The 14,064-nt window shown below is 36.9% G+C and overlaps 1 protein-coding gene across 2 annotated transcripts in view; it reads left to right on the top strand.

Moving 5' to 3' along the window:
* Positions 1-14,064, top strand: part of LOC127881652 (adiponectin receptor protein 1-like) — a 503,063-nt gene that overhangs the window by 372,450 nt on the left and 116,549 nt on the right. The window lies entirely within an intron of this gene.

Below are 14,064 nucleotides of genomic sequence, written 5' to 3'. Positions count from 1 at the left end.
GAGACAACTCAAAATGTGCATAGATACATGTTCATAGTTACCCCCCTTGTTTCAAAATCAATCTATTTTTCAGTTGTGGCAACCTTGACCTTAGAGATATCTACGTAATTCTTTCGGCGACACACTTTCCAATGATGGTGAAAAAATGTTCCAATTGATTTTAAAATCTCACAATGAATGACATAGTTATGGTCCGGACGAGCTCATTTATGGCCATTTTTTACCTTTGAACTAAAAATGTAACTTTAAACTTGGAGATATCGACGTAATTCTTTCGCGCGACACACCGTCCAATGATGGTGAACACATATGCCAAATGATTTTAAAATCTCACAATGAACGACAAAGTTATGGCCCGGACAAGCTTGTTCCGCCTGCCAGCCCGCCCGCCCGCCGACATTTGCCAATCTAATAACCAGTTTTTTTCCTTCGGAAAACCTTGTTAAATATTGTGCCTTTGAGCCTTGTGGTTCAAAAAGCAGAAATTGTTGTTGAATAAGTTTCCTCGGCAAGTCAATATAAACCATGTTACCCCTATTGCATGGTCAGATATGATCAAAAGGGCAGAATTTTCAGTGCTTTCCATAGGTATTTTTTCAGGCGCCCCAGGGCTGACAAGGATGGCTTCGGGAGCGGTGTTCCCTCCCGACGTTGATTTTTTTCATTTAACCTGTCAATTGAGATTCTGTGGTGCGCTATAACTCTAAGAAAAACAGCGTCAAAAGACGTCATTTGTTACGCTATGACTCTTTAAGAAACTCCTCCCGCTATAAAGTCATTTATAAAGATGTACTTTTTAATAGTTTTATAACTGTCCCACATAGATCCCGACTCGAACGATTCCCCAATACATCCGTATCAACCCGACTATTACTGCATACTTACTACTTTTCAAGTTTCTATTCATTACCCGATAATCCCATGTATTCCATTTTTAAAACACTTTCTGGTAAATATTGACGATAAAAATGCACAATAATTTTTTTTAACACAAACGGTGTCATTTTTCTAAAGTATCAAATAAATTTCGGCATCAGTGACTATTTATAGATTTGTTGAAATATTGCCACTGAACATGCATAAACCCCCTGACGTGAGGTGTGCTTGTTTATACATGCTCAATACACCCACGCTTTCCATGCAAATGACGTGACGTTGTACATGGTGCATAATTTTCGCGCCCTTTTTATGAAGACAAAGGGTGAGCACAAAATATATTGACACTGCTATTTTGAAGCAAGAATAAGATAATGTCGCGTTAACATTTACATGCGGAAGTGTGTGTTCTGATTAGCAACGCGTTAACATCACAAAACATTAGCAGTTGCGTAATGAATGCAAGAATAATTTGTTTCAACACTTTACAATACGAATAAATGTTTTTGACCGTATTATGCATGAAATGCACGATTTCCATGAGGATTACAGCCAGTTGCCATTATCAGTCTTCTAAGTAACAGGCCAAGATTTCTGTGGCAATTAAGTGTACGTCACGAGTCGTCTGCATGATTTAACTGCAGGTATTGCCAGTCTATGAGTGCTGTCAGACAAAGCGTGCGCTCTCATTGCCCAATATTTATTTTCAAATACAACGACGCTCAGCCAGTAGGCAGGCTTTAGTTAGGTAAAGCAAAAATAGATCGTAAATCGGCTTTAAAAATTTTAGGCGAAGTTGATATCGCTTTTATCTTAAGAATGGCTAGCTGCAGTAACTGACAAAATACACTAATCAGAAAATTTCAGGCGCCCAGTGGAGTCTGATTTCGATATTCAAGCGCCCCGTCGAGGGACTGTTAAATGGCCTGTGTAAAGCACTGATTTTAACAAACTACCAATTAATGATGATACCAACAAAATAATAAAGCTGAACCTTGTTCAAGTTTTATTTTGCTATGTTAGTCAATAACAAGGTATGTTTCCATATAACACCAGTGATTTTTTTCCATCTTTATAAAGAACAGCATTTTCCGATCGGGGAAAAACTACAAATTTCCCGATTGCTGTCCATAAAATCCTTATGAAATGTGTCCAAAAACATTTAAAACAAGAGCTGTGTTCATGAAACACAATGCCCCCTACTGCGCCACTTTGAAGCCATATATTTTACCTTTGACCTTGAAGGATGAGACACGCATGCATGCCAAATATGGAGTTGCTATTTTCAATATTGCAAAATTTGACCTTTTACCTTGACCTTGAAGGATGACCTTAACCTTTCACCACTCAAAATGTGCAGCTCCATGAGATACGCATGCATGCCAAATATCGAGTTGCTATCTTTAATATTGCAAAATTTGACCTATGACCTTGACCTTGAATGATGACCTTGACCTTTCACCACTAAAAATGTTCAGCTCCATGAGATACTCCAAACTTCAAGTTGCTATTTTGAATATTGCAAAATTTTGACCTTTGACCTTGACCTTGAAGGATGACCTTGACCTTTTACCACTCAAAATGTGCAGCCCCATGAGATACGCATGCATGCCAAATATCGAGTTGCTATCTTCAATATTGCATCATTTGACCTTTGACCTTGACCTTAAAGGATGACCTTGACCTTTCACCACTTAGAATGTGCAGCTCCATGAGATATGCATGAATGCAAAATATCAAGTTGCTATCTTCAATATTGCAAAATTTGTCCTTTGACCTTGACCTTGAATGATGACCTTGACCTTTCACCACTCAAAATGTGCAGCTCTATGAGATACACATGCATTGCAAATGTCAAGTTACTATCTTCAATATTGCAAAATTTGACCATTGACCTTTCACCTTGAAGGATAACCTTGACCTTAACCTTTCACCATTCAAAATGTGCAGCCCCATGAGATACGCATGCATGCCAAATATCGAGCTGCTATCTTCAATATTGCATCATTTGACCTTTGACCTTGACCTTGAAGGATGACCTTGACCTTTCACCACTTAGAATGTGCAGCTCCATGAGATATGCATGAATGCAAAATATCAAGTTGCTATCTTCAATATTGCAAAATTTGTCCTTTGACCTTGACCTTGAATGATGACCTTGACCTTTCACCACTCAAAATGTGCAGCTCTATGAGATACACATGCATTCCAAATGTCAAGTTACTATCTTCAATATTGCAAAATTTGACCTTTGACCTTTCACCTTGAAGGATAACCTTGACCGTAACCTTTCACCATTCAAAATGTGCAGCTCCATGAGATACACATGCATGCCAAATATCAAGTTGCTATCTTCAATATAGCAAAAGTAATGGTCAATCTTAAAGTTTTCGGACAAACGGACGGACTGACTGACTGATGAACAGACAGACGGACAGTTCAAAAACTATATGCCAGCCTTCAGGGACGGACAGATGCCATATATTTGACCTTTGACCTTGAAGGATGACCTTGACCTTTCACCTTTCAAAATGTGCAGCTCCATGAGATACACATGCATGCCAAATATCAAGATGGTATTTTCAATATTGAAAAAGTGATGGCAAATGTTAAAGTTTTCGGACGGACGGACAGACACCATATATTTGACATTTGACCTTGAAGGATGACCTTCACCTTTCACTTCTAAAAATGTGCAGTTCCATGAGATACACATGCATGCAAAGTATCAAGTTGCTATCTTCAATATTGAAAAAGTTATGGCCAATGTTAAAGTTTTTGGACGGACAGACAGACGCCATATATTTGACATCTGACCTTGAAGGATGACCTTAACCTTTTACCACTCAAAATGTTAAGCTCCATGAGATACACATGCATGTCAAATATCAAGTTGCTATCTTGAATATTGAAAAAGTTATGGCCAATGTTAAATTTTTCAGACAAACGGACAGACGCCATATATTTGACATTTGACCTTGAAGGATGACCTTGACCTTCACCGTTCACCATTCAAAATGTGCAGCTCGGTGATATGCACATGTATGTCAAATATCAAGTTGCTATGTTCAATATTGAAAAAGTTATTGCCATTAAAGTTTTCGGACGGACGGACAAACTGACACACTGACAGATAGTTCAACTGCTATGTGCCACCCTACCGGGGGCATAAAAAATTAATGCACCATTTAGTTTATTTCATATGCATAAAATATAATATTGACAACTTGACAACACCAATAGCTATCAATTTTAAAGTAATTGTTAGCAACAAATAAAATACACCAATTTCCCAATCTGAAGACTTCATGACGCGAATTTTCCCAATTTCAGGTTTTTTTGCGCTAATTTTTCCCAATTAGGCTGAAACCAGTACTTTTCCCAATTGGGCAAAAAAAAAGGCTCGACACTGATGCCCCCACATTCCATTTACGCACACAAAAAAACTGTTATAGCCAAATTTGACATGAATTGCCATTTAATACATTATTTTGTTTAATGACTTCAGTAATTTTCTTACTAAGCTTTTTTTTGTCAAAGAAAATTAATATATACTTAAATGTCATGATACAACCAGAAAGTTGTTTAAATTGCATGATGTCACTTGATAATGCAATTATAATGTCGCTACACCAAAATAACAAAACGCAATTGACCATTCAAAAAGTAGCCAATGAAAACACAACAAAGCCATTTTAAACGTGCTTAAGATAACATATATTTGTTATTGTTATATAACAGAAAACAAGGCCCAGGATGTAATAAATGTTACCATTTTGTGTTAATATCAATTTGTTATGTGTCTCTTGAAATCTTTTAACCCATACAAGGCTTTTAATCACTTTATTGGGAATATGACTTATAAAAGTCAAATTGAGAACTATAGCATTAATTGGCCTTACATCGGGAAAATACCAATTTATTTTATCTGAAGACGTTTTGCCACAACTTCATAAAACAATAAATGTGCCCGAACTACACGGATGCCCCCAACTGTAACTTTGTCACTACACAAAATCATAACTGTGTAAATGTTTTTGAGATATACATCGCCTTTATTTTATTAAACTATTAGTTTGCTGCATAAAAGGTGTATCAATATTTAAATGTTGTTGTTTGTTACATATGTCATCTGCTGCAGTTTGTAGATGTTTTTTTCTGGCAATTCTTTGCATGCAAATAACAGGAATGCACGTATCTTCTTGTCAACTGTAGACAAAAAACATTTTCTTATACATACTAAAGCAAAGCGTTGAATACATTGTACTTGTTTCTATGGCAGTCTTTTCGGTTATATCAGGCGGGGAAAAATCAATACCATGTGTAAATATGCTTTAACAATACGTTGCACCAATAAACAACTATTGATCGTTCTTATAATACAATCATAGATTGTTTACTTAAAATGTTCAACAACTTACCTTCTTGCTACTTTCGCAAACAATAAATACACATGTAGTTTTAAATCGACGGATTTCCGAAAATAGCGTAAAGTATGACTGAGCATAGGTGTCTAGACGCGTTGTGAATTCGACGGATTTCCGAAAATAGCGTAAAGTATGACTGGGCATAGGTGTCTAGACGCGTTGTGAATTGTACACGTTCATTTTATTATGGAATACCATTAGTTCCGCTCGATTGGTAATTGTCATAGTCGGCTCGGGTACTACTTACATGTACCCTGGGTACTCTTAAGTATACTTACATGTACCCCGGATACGGTAAATATACTAAAACGTACCCGGAAATATAACGCTACATCGGTCGTTGTCGGCTATTTTTGTTAATTAATTATATTTATATTTGTGTCAATTTTCTGTAAAATTGCCTCTATATTATAGACACTCATTCTCAAAAAGCATGTTGTTGCAGTGTTTTTTTTTAAATATTATTGCATAAACTCTATCTATTATGCCCTCTGGCGGGGTGCAGAAACTTTTGCAAAAGGAGGGATTGAACGGGAGAAATCGTGTATTAACAAGGCGATTCAAGTGCCGTTCAAGCCCTGTTATGTGTTTTTCATATCCATAATCTGGTCCACGCACAGTTACTTCCCTTCTTCAGCCTTCGACGACTTTCCAAGCATAAATGTGGAACTGAATAAGCACCAGTTTCCTCATACATGCAGGGGTAATGACTTCTTCTTTTACAATAATGACTCAATACTGATACATTATGGCCATGCGTGGGGGGTAAACAAGAAATAGATTGATAGGTTACCCGAGTTACTCAATCCACTCAGGAAATCTTATCAACAGTGATCAAAAAGGTGCAAAACCTTAAACATTAAGCCCTTAAGACTTAAATATATACATATACAAATGTGCATGTGGTGTGAATATTAGTCGAGTTAAAAGCAGGATAAAAGCAGAAACATGTGATCTAAGGATCGAAGGAACACTGATGTAGACAGCACTGATTTAAATCCAGGGATCGTATCAGCACTGACTACATAAGATGGGAGTGTGTTACATAGTTCTTGGAAAGAAAGAAAATTTGTGGTAATCAGCTGTACTTGGTGGTATTTGATATGCCATGTGATGGTGATGGCGTGAGTGTCTGATGTATGGAGTGAGATAGTGAAGGGGTTTGATGTCAACATGATTATATACTATTTTATAGAACAAACTGAGTCTAGCTTGTTGTCTTCTTGATTGCAAGGTATTCCAATTCAAATCCTTAATTATATTTGTGACCGTGCCCGGTGTCTTGCTGTAATTATTCGTTACAAATCTGGCGGCTTGACGCTGAACATTTTCAATTTTATCAATATCTTTCTTATGGTAAGAGTCCCACACACTAGAGCAATATTCCAAAGATGGTCTAACAATGCTGTTATATGCCGCTGCCTTAGTTTCCATTCTAGAAGAATGAATGTTTCGTTTTAAGAATTCTAAGCTCTGGCTTGCTTTACTACTAATTTTATTACGTGAGGTGACCAGTTTAAAGTTGAGCTTACTTCAACGCCAAGATAAGTGGCTTGGTTTACAACAGACAGAGGTTGATTGTGAAGAGTGTAGGCTGTTTTTAATGGGTTACGGTTTTTCGTTAACATGCATGATATGACATTTTTCTATGTTAAAAGACATCTTCCATTTCAGCTCCCACAATGATAGACTATCTAGATCTCTCTGAAACTGAATAGTGTCAGCCAAAGTTTTTATGGATCTGTACATGACACAGTCATCCGCAAATAGACGGACGTTTGACTTCACAGACGAAGGTAGATCATTTATGTAGAGCAGAAACAGAAGAGGCCCAAGAACTGATCCCTGGGGTACGCCAGAAATTACAGGGGCCATGGTGGAAGTTGCCCCATCTACAACAACCTGTTGACTACGGTTACCAAGAAAAACTTTAATCCAAGAGTGTGTTGTGACCGTGATGTACAACATCGAAGGCTTTGCTAAAATCCATGATGGCAACATCCATCTGGTCTCTCTGCATGATAGAAGCTAAGTCATGGATAAAACCCACAAGTTGGGTTTCGCAAGACCGCCGGGCTCGAAAGCCATGTTGGTTGTCCACCAGGATATTAAAGTTGTCAAGATGGTCTAAGATGTTACTAACAACGATCGATATGCTCCAGCAATTTACTAGCAATACATGTTAATGAGACTGGTCTATAATAACTAGCTTGGTACTTTTCACCTTTTTTAAATATCGGAGCTACAAAAGCCATGGACCAGTCAGAAGGGACAGAACCAGAAATAAGTGATTTGTTAAAAAGAATTGTAAAAATAGGTGCAATTTCATTTGCACATTCCCGTAAGATTCTGGGTTTGATTTGGTCTGGCCCTGCGGCCTTGTAAGGATTCAGTTTGAGTAGGAGTTTCTTAACACCATTTACCGTAATATTAATTGATGGCATGTTTTTATACGGGCTATTATCCAAGATCTGGATATGAGCTGTTTGTGTCATTAGTAAAAACAGAAGACAATTGTTTATTTAAGACTTAAGCTTTTTCCTTGGGATTAGATTTTAAGACCCCATCATCCCTCAAGGGCGCTACACCACATGAGTCATTTTTAAAGCTTTTTATGAACCCCCCAAAACGTTTAGTTGTCCCATGTTTATGTTCTGTTTCATCCCATATTATGTTGTTCATGTAGTCCCAGTAAGAGTTACGAATTTTCTTATGTATTAATGATCTGATCTTCTTAATTTTTGGAAGTAAAGTGTAATTTTTAGTCTTTTTCATTTTGCTATAAGTCCGGTCACGTTTTTTCATTAGCTTTATAATGTCAGAATTCAGCCATGGTAGATGCTTCTTGCTAGAAACAGTTTTAGTTTGTATGTATTTTTCAACAAGAGTGTTAAGACAGACTTTGAAATCGTCCCAAAGCTTCTGGACATTCATATCATTAATATTGTTTACATTTATAAAACCAGTTTTGATTTCCGACCAGTTTGCCTTGTCAAACAGAAGTATTTTCCGTTTCTCTTTCCGATTTATTCTAGCAGAGGATAAAATATCAACAAAAGGTATGAAGTGATCACTAAAACCTGGAATGACCTTCGAACTGTTTCGGCTAAAGAAGGATTAGACAAGAAAAACAGGTCAAGACATTTCTTAGTGGTATCCGATAGTCTTTTTGGTTCATCAACTATTTGATTTAATGAATGAGTATCAGCAAAGTTAAAAATTTTGTTACATTCTTCTGGGTGTGAAGCATTAGAGTCTACAGTTTTATTTTTCCAATTGATTTCCCCAAGGTTAAAATCGCCTCCAATTAGGGTTGTACTATTTAATTTATCAGTCAGACTGATGGTACGATCCAGCTCGTCTATACATGTTAAATCCCTGTCAGGTCGGTATGCACTGCAGACCAGCAGGTCTTTTTTACCATTTTGCTTTATTTTTACGCAAATAATTTCAGATGAAGATTTTAATTCCACAGAAGCATAACTTCTAAACTTATTTGAAACCAGTACAAAAACCCCGCCTCCTGTCCAGCCTTTTCGATCATTTCTGTAAGCATCGTAATCAGATGGAAACACTTCTGAATTTTTTATTTTAGGCTTGAGCCATGACTCATTACCCAGAACATCAGGTTTAACAGTAGCTAGCATAGATTGGAAAGCTAAAATTTTCTTCTTAACAGACTGACAGTTTACAGTCACAATTTTTAAGTGTTGTACATACTGTGATTTGTGAGTTGGTAATTTGTTGTGTCTCATAGATTGAGATTTGTAGTTGTGCATGTTTGTTTACTGACTAGTGCGCTACAGTATAAGGGTGCTTGCTGCCCGGAGCCTGGGGATTGCATACATGTAAGGACGGATGAGTTGTCTGTACTGACTATTTCAATCCACTTTTCAAATTATACCATCTGCACTCTCTTGAGAAGAGTTTTATTTTATTGGCATATTCAATGAAGTTAAGGTTATGTACTCAACACTTTCAATAGTTCTGGCTACCATAACTTTAAATATCGCTTTTTATGATTTTTTACTGGCGCGACTTTATAGGTCTGTCAATACTATATAAACTGTACGCTGAAGTTTCTTTAGCTACACTTTCAAAAATTATGCTGTAAATGTAAGTGTTTATGTACCTTCAACGTTCCTGCTGTAAATTCCAAAATAATTCCTCATTTCTTACTTTGCGCGGCTGCATTTCAACTTTGCATTAATCCACTGTTTAAACACATTTTAAATCAAAAACTGCCTATCTGAAGGTAAAGCCTCGTCATTTCGGATGATGACCGAGTGAGGCATATGTAAAACACAACATTGAACTGTATTGAAATAATCGAATTATTTTTTCGATGTCGAATGAACAAAACATATTTTTTCAATGTTATTTTAATTTATTTTGGTATGTGTGATTTGTTTATGCAATAATAGCGAAAATACACATTTTCTCTGACATGATCATCTGCGGGCGCTCTCAAAATCCGTTCTAAACGGATTTTTCGAACGCCCGCAGATGATCATGCCCTCGAAAACGTGTATTATCCCTATAGAAGTTTGTTTTAGATAATCGATAGCGCGTTTTACGACATCGGATTTTGGGCGGGAATAAAACTCGGGTATAGTCTAATATCTATCGGGTACGATTAAGTGTATTTACCGTACACGGGGTGCATGTACTGTAAGTATACTGAAGAGTACCCATGGTACATGTAAGAAGTACCCGAGCCGACAATGACCAATCGAGCGTTAACGTTCCATCGTCGACAATGCGACAACGCGATAGTATGATGGCGACAATGCGATAGTCATATCGCACTATCGCCATCGTATCTTCGCATTCTCGCCATCGTACTATCGAATTGTCGCCATCTTATTGTCGCACTGCCGTCATCGTACTATCGCACTATCGCATTGTCACCATCGTACTATCGCACTGTCGCCATCGTATTGTCGCACGTACTGTCGTCATCGTATCATCGTATTGTCACACTGTCGTCATTGTATTATCGCATTATCGCCATCGTACTATCGCACTGTCGCCATCGTATTGTCGCACCGTCGTCATTGTATTATCGCATTGTCGCCATCGTACTATCGCACTGTCGCCATCGTATTGTCGCACTGTCGTCATCGTACTATCGCATTTGTCGCCATCGTACTATCGCGTTGTCGCCATCGTTCTATAGCATTGTCGCCATCGTACTTATATATTGTTTCGTGTCATTAATTTAAATTTATTTCGTTTTGTTTGTGGAATACTTGTATATTTCCAATTAAATATAGGACACGAAAAAAAGAAATCTATTTCACTTTTTGTTTAATTGACAAACAAAACGTTCTTCATAGGCAGTGTTTTATGCTAACAAAAATCAATCCACAGCAGAAACAATTACATTTTTTACATACATATAATCGTTTTATTTACTCTTTAATTTAACGCTTAAATTGCTTTAAAGGGTGGATTTTTTAAATAAAAGTTAACATCTTTTTTGCACATTCGGGGAGCATCTGGACCTAAAAATTTTATTGTTTGAAACACTAATTTACATTCAACAAAGCGCGTTTTAACTGAAATTTTGTTAAGACAACACTACGGTTTCACTAGGGTGACATCACCGCTCAAAAAAAAGAAGGCGGGAAAACACAAGTTCTGTTTTCCCGTCTCAAAAAGAAAATTAACTCGGGGAAACACAAAATAAGTCTGTTTTCACGAGTTATTTTTTTTTACTCGGGAAAACAGAAATTCTGTTTTCCCGAGTTTTTTTTGGACTCGGGGAAAACACCGAATGTTTGCACAAGGGATTTCTTGCGTCTCTTACGTAATAAGATTGCTATTAGATCTTTATTACTTAGATGCGTTTGTTGATATAAAAAACATGGAACTCAAATATTAATATAGTTTGTGAAACAGCTTAATTAAACAGAATTTCTTAATGTTAATAGTTACTTGTTCGTGTTCTTGCTTATTATTCTCTATTCGTGAAAAGGACTGGAACGATTCTAAACAGTGGTGAAGTTTGTGGTTATAATTTTCCATTGACTTTTGATGTGCTTGTTTCCTTAAAAGACATTGTGTTTCATGTAAGAGTTTCAAAATCCGTGAGTGAGATTTTGTCTTAAACGAAGTTGACATCTTTCTCAAATGTTGAAATAATACTTTATATTAAACTTTTAAATAGCTTTGCATTGACCCGTAAATCTCTGGAAAGAAGTTTGACATTAACCCCTAAAGTTTTGGTTGTTCCCATATTGCATGTAATGGACTGACGAATACTGCATTTAAAGGTTATTTAAATGCGTAAAAACAACAAAGACACTCATGCGCAAATGACTGAAAACTAAGTACGTTCATACAGAAATGCATAATATAAATTTTAATTCGTTTTTGAATACAAATTATACCATTTTATTGTTTATTGTTTATTTTCCACATTCTGAAGTAAATTTATTAAATCAAACCAACTGGTTTTTTTTTCGTCTGTTGAAACAGTGCGCCTTTAATATACAATATCATTACATAATGGCAGAGGTTTTAAATTATGTGTTTCTAAATAAATAGAAGTGCTACATATTTCGACCATAATAATTGTCTGCAGTTCGGTTTAATTGCTGCAATTTTATCGACGTACATGGTATTAAATACGTACGTATCATATTCGAACAAACTTACAAACAGTATTGGTATTGGTATTTTGTTGTTGAACATATGGCTTTTCAATGATACCGTATTGTGTTTGAAATTAAGACATTTTCGGAATATCTCGAGTGGAATTTGCAGACGCCATTTTAGAAAAAAGGAAGATCTTGAATGAAATAATATATTAATTAGCAAATATATTAAATATATTGTATTAATAAAAATGAAGGTTAGACGAAATCGCCATGACTGAATTAGATCTAATTGTTTCGACTTGCTAATGAAAAAGAGTGCAACTTGTAATAACTAATATTTTTGTAATTAATCACAATGCCCGCATTCGAATAGAGAATATAAATTAACGTTGTGCAATTTACGGTGAGCGTAAAGCACGTTGTGTGTGGTACAGAGAGTCAATTAGATTTTGACCAACAAAATACATGTAAGTTATAAGATTTGAATGATATGAGATTTTCCGCCTTATTGCGATTGTGTTATTAAAAATCGCAATATTATACTGTATAGGTTTTATCATTTGTCTATTGAAGCAATATCCGCCCTGTGTGATTGTCATTTGATTCCCTGATTTGAAACCATTAGGGATCATTCTCGTTAAGACCAATCCGCATATATTAATATTATCCTAAGAATGCTCTAGATATTTTGACGAAGAAATCATCATGAATATATAGGATCAAGTGAATAATCTTCGACCGGTTGACCTCAAAATGAAACAGTCCCTTTCTTTCTTAAAAAATTACCAGCGTAACAATTGAGATATTCAAAGTTCAAAGCGTTCTTTATAGATTGTGCGTAAACTAATTTCATGATATAATCTCATGTGACCTTGATCTTTGACCTGATGATCTCAAACATGATAGGCGTCTTCCCTGCTAGTCAAGTAACCACGATACTAGGTTGCATTATCATAGGTCAAATGTTCTCAAGATATAGTTCGCACACGCATTTCTGTTACAAGTCCATGTGATCTTGACTGTCAACCTGTTGACCTCAAAACTACTGGGCGTCATTTTTATCCCTCGTAACCTTCGTGTTCATTTTTAATGATTGTAGGTCAAACAATTCTCTAAATATCACGCAGAAGTTAATTTTAGATATAAGCGTACGTTTCTAAAATCAAAATGCGCGTTCTTTTCATTTCATGTAACCACTATACTCACTTGCGTGATCGTAACGAGCTCATGTGACCGTGACCTTGACCTTTTGACTGGTTACCTAACATCAATAGGCGTCTTCCCTGTCACCGAGGTAACCACTGCAATAATTTGTATTATCAGACGTAGACACACTCTCGAGATAATCCACTCAAACAAGCCCCTGACCCATTAAATATAGACTTCAAAATCTACAGGCGATAGTACGATGGCGACAATGCGACAACGCGATAGTACGATGACGACAATGCGACAGTGCGACAATTCGATGGCGACAGTGCGATAGTACGATGGCGACAATGCGATAGTCATATCGTACTATCGTATTATCGCAATGTCGCCATCGTTCTATAGCGTTATCGTACTGTCGTCATCGTATTATCGCATTGTCGCCATCGTACTATCGCACTGTCGCCATCGTATTGTCGCACTGTCGTCATCGTATTATCGCACTATCGCATTGTCGCCATCGTACTATCGCACTGTCGCCATTGTATTGTCGCACTGTCGTCATCGCCTTGTCGCACTGTCGTAATCGTATTATCGCACTGTCGCATTGTCGCCATCGTACTATCGCACTGTCGCCATCGTATTGTCGCACTGTCGCCATCGTACTATCGCATTGTCGTCATCGTACTATCGCGTTGTCGCATTGTCGCCATCGTACTATCGCATAATCGCCATCGTATTGTCGCACGGTCGTCATCGTATTGTCGCACTGTCGTCATCGTACTATCGCACTATCGCATTGTCGCCCTCTGGATTTTAATGTGTAACCACGATGGCTCTAACGGTATTCCGTACGTCTTCCTTCTCTCACACCTAACCAATATAACAATTTTCTTGGTTGAATGTGAAAGCGTTCTATAGATATTGCAAGAAAACGAAAAGTCATGTGTAAATCAAAGTGCGAAGGTGCGAAGTGGGAATACATGTTAAATGTTTGTTTAGGATAC

Source organism: Dreissena polymorpha, chromosome 5, assembly GCF_020536995.1.
Source record: "Dreissena polymorpha isolate Duluth1 chromosome 5, UMN_Dpol_1.0, whole genome shotgun sequence".
Taxonomy (NCBI): Eukaryota; Metazoa; Mollusca; class Bivalvia; order Myida; family Dreissenidae; genus Dreissena; species Dreissena polymorpha.
Note: the sequence above shows the minus strand (reverse complement) of the source record. Positions and strands in the feature narration are given on the sequence as shown.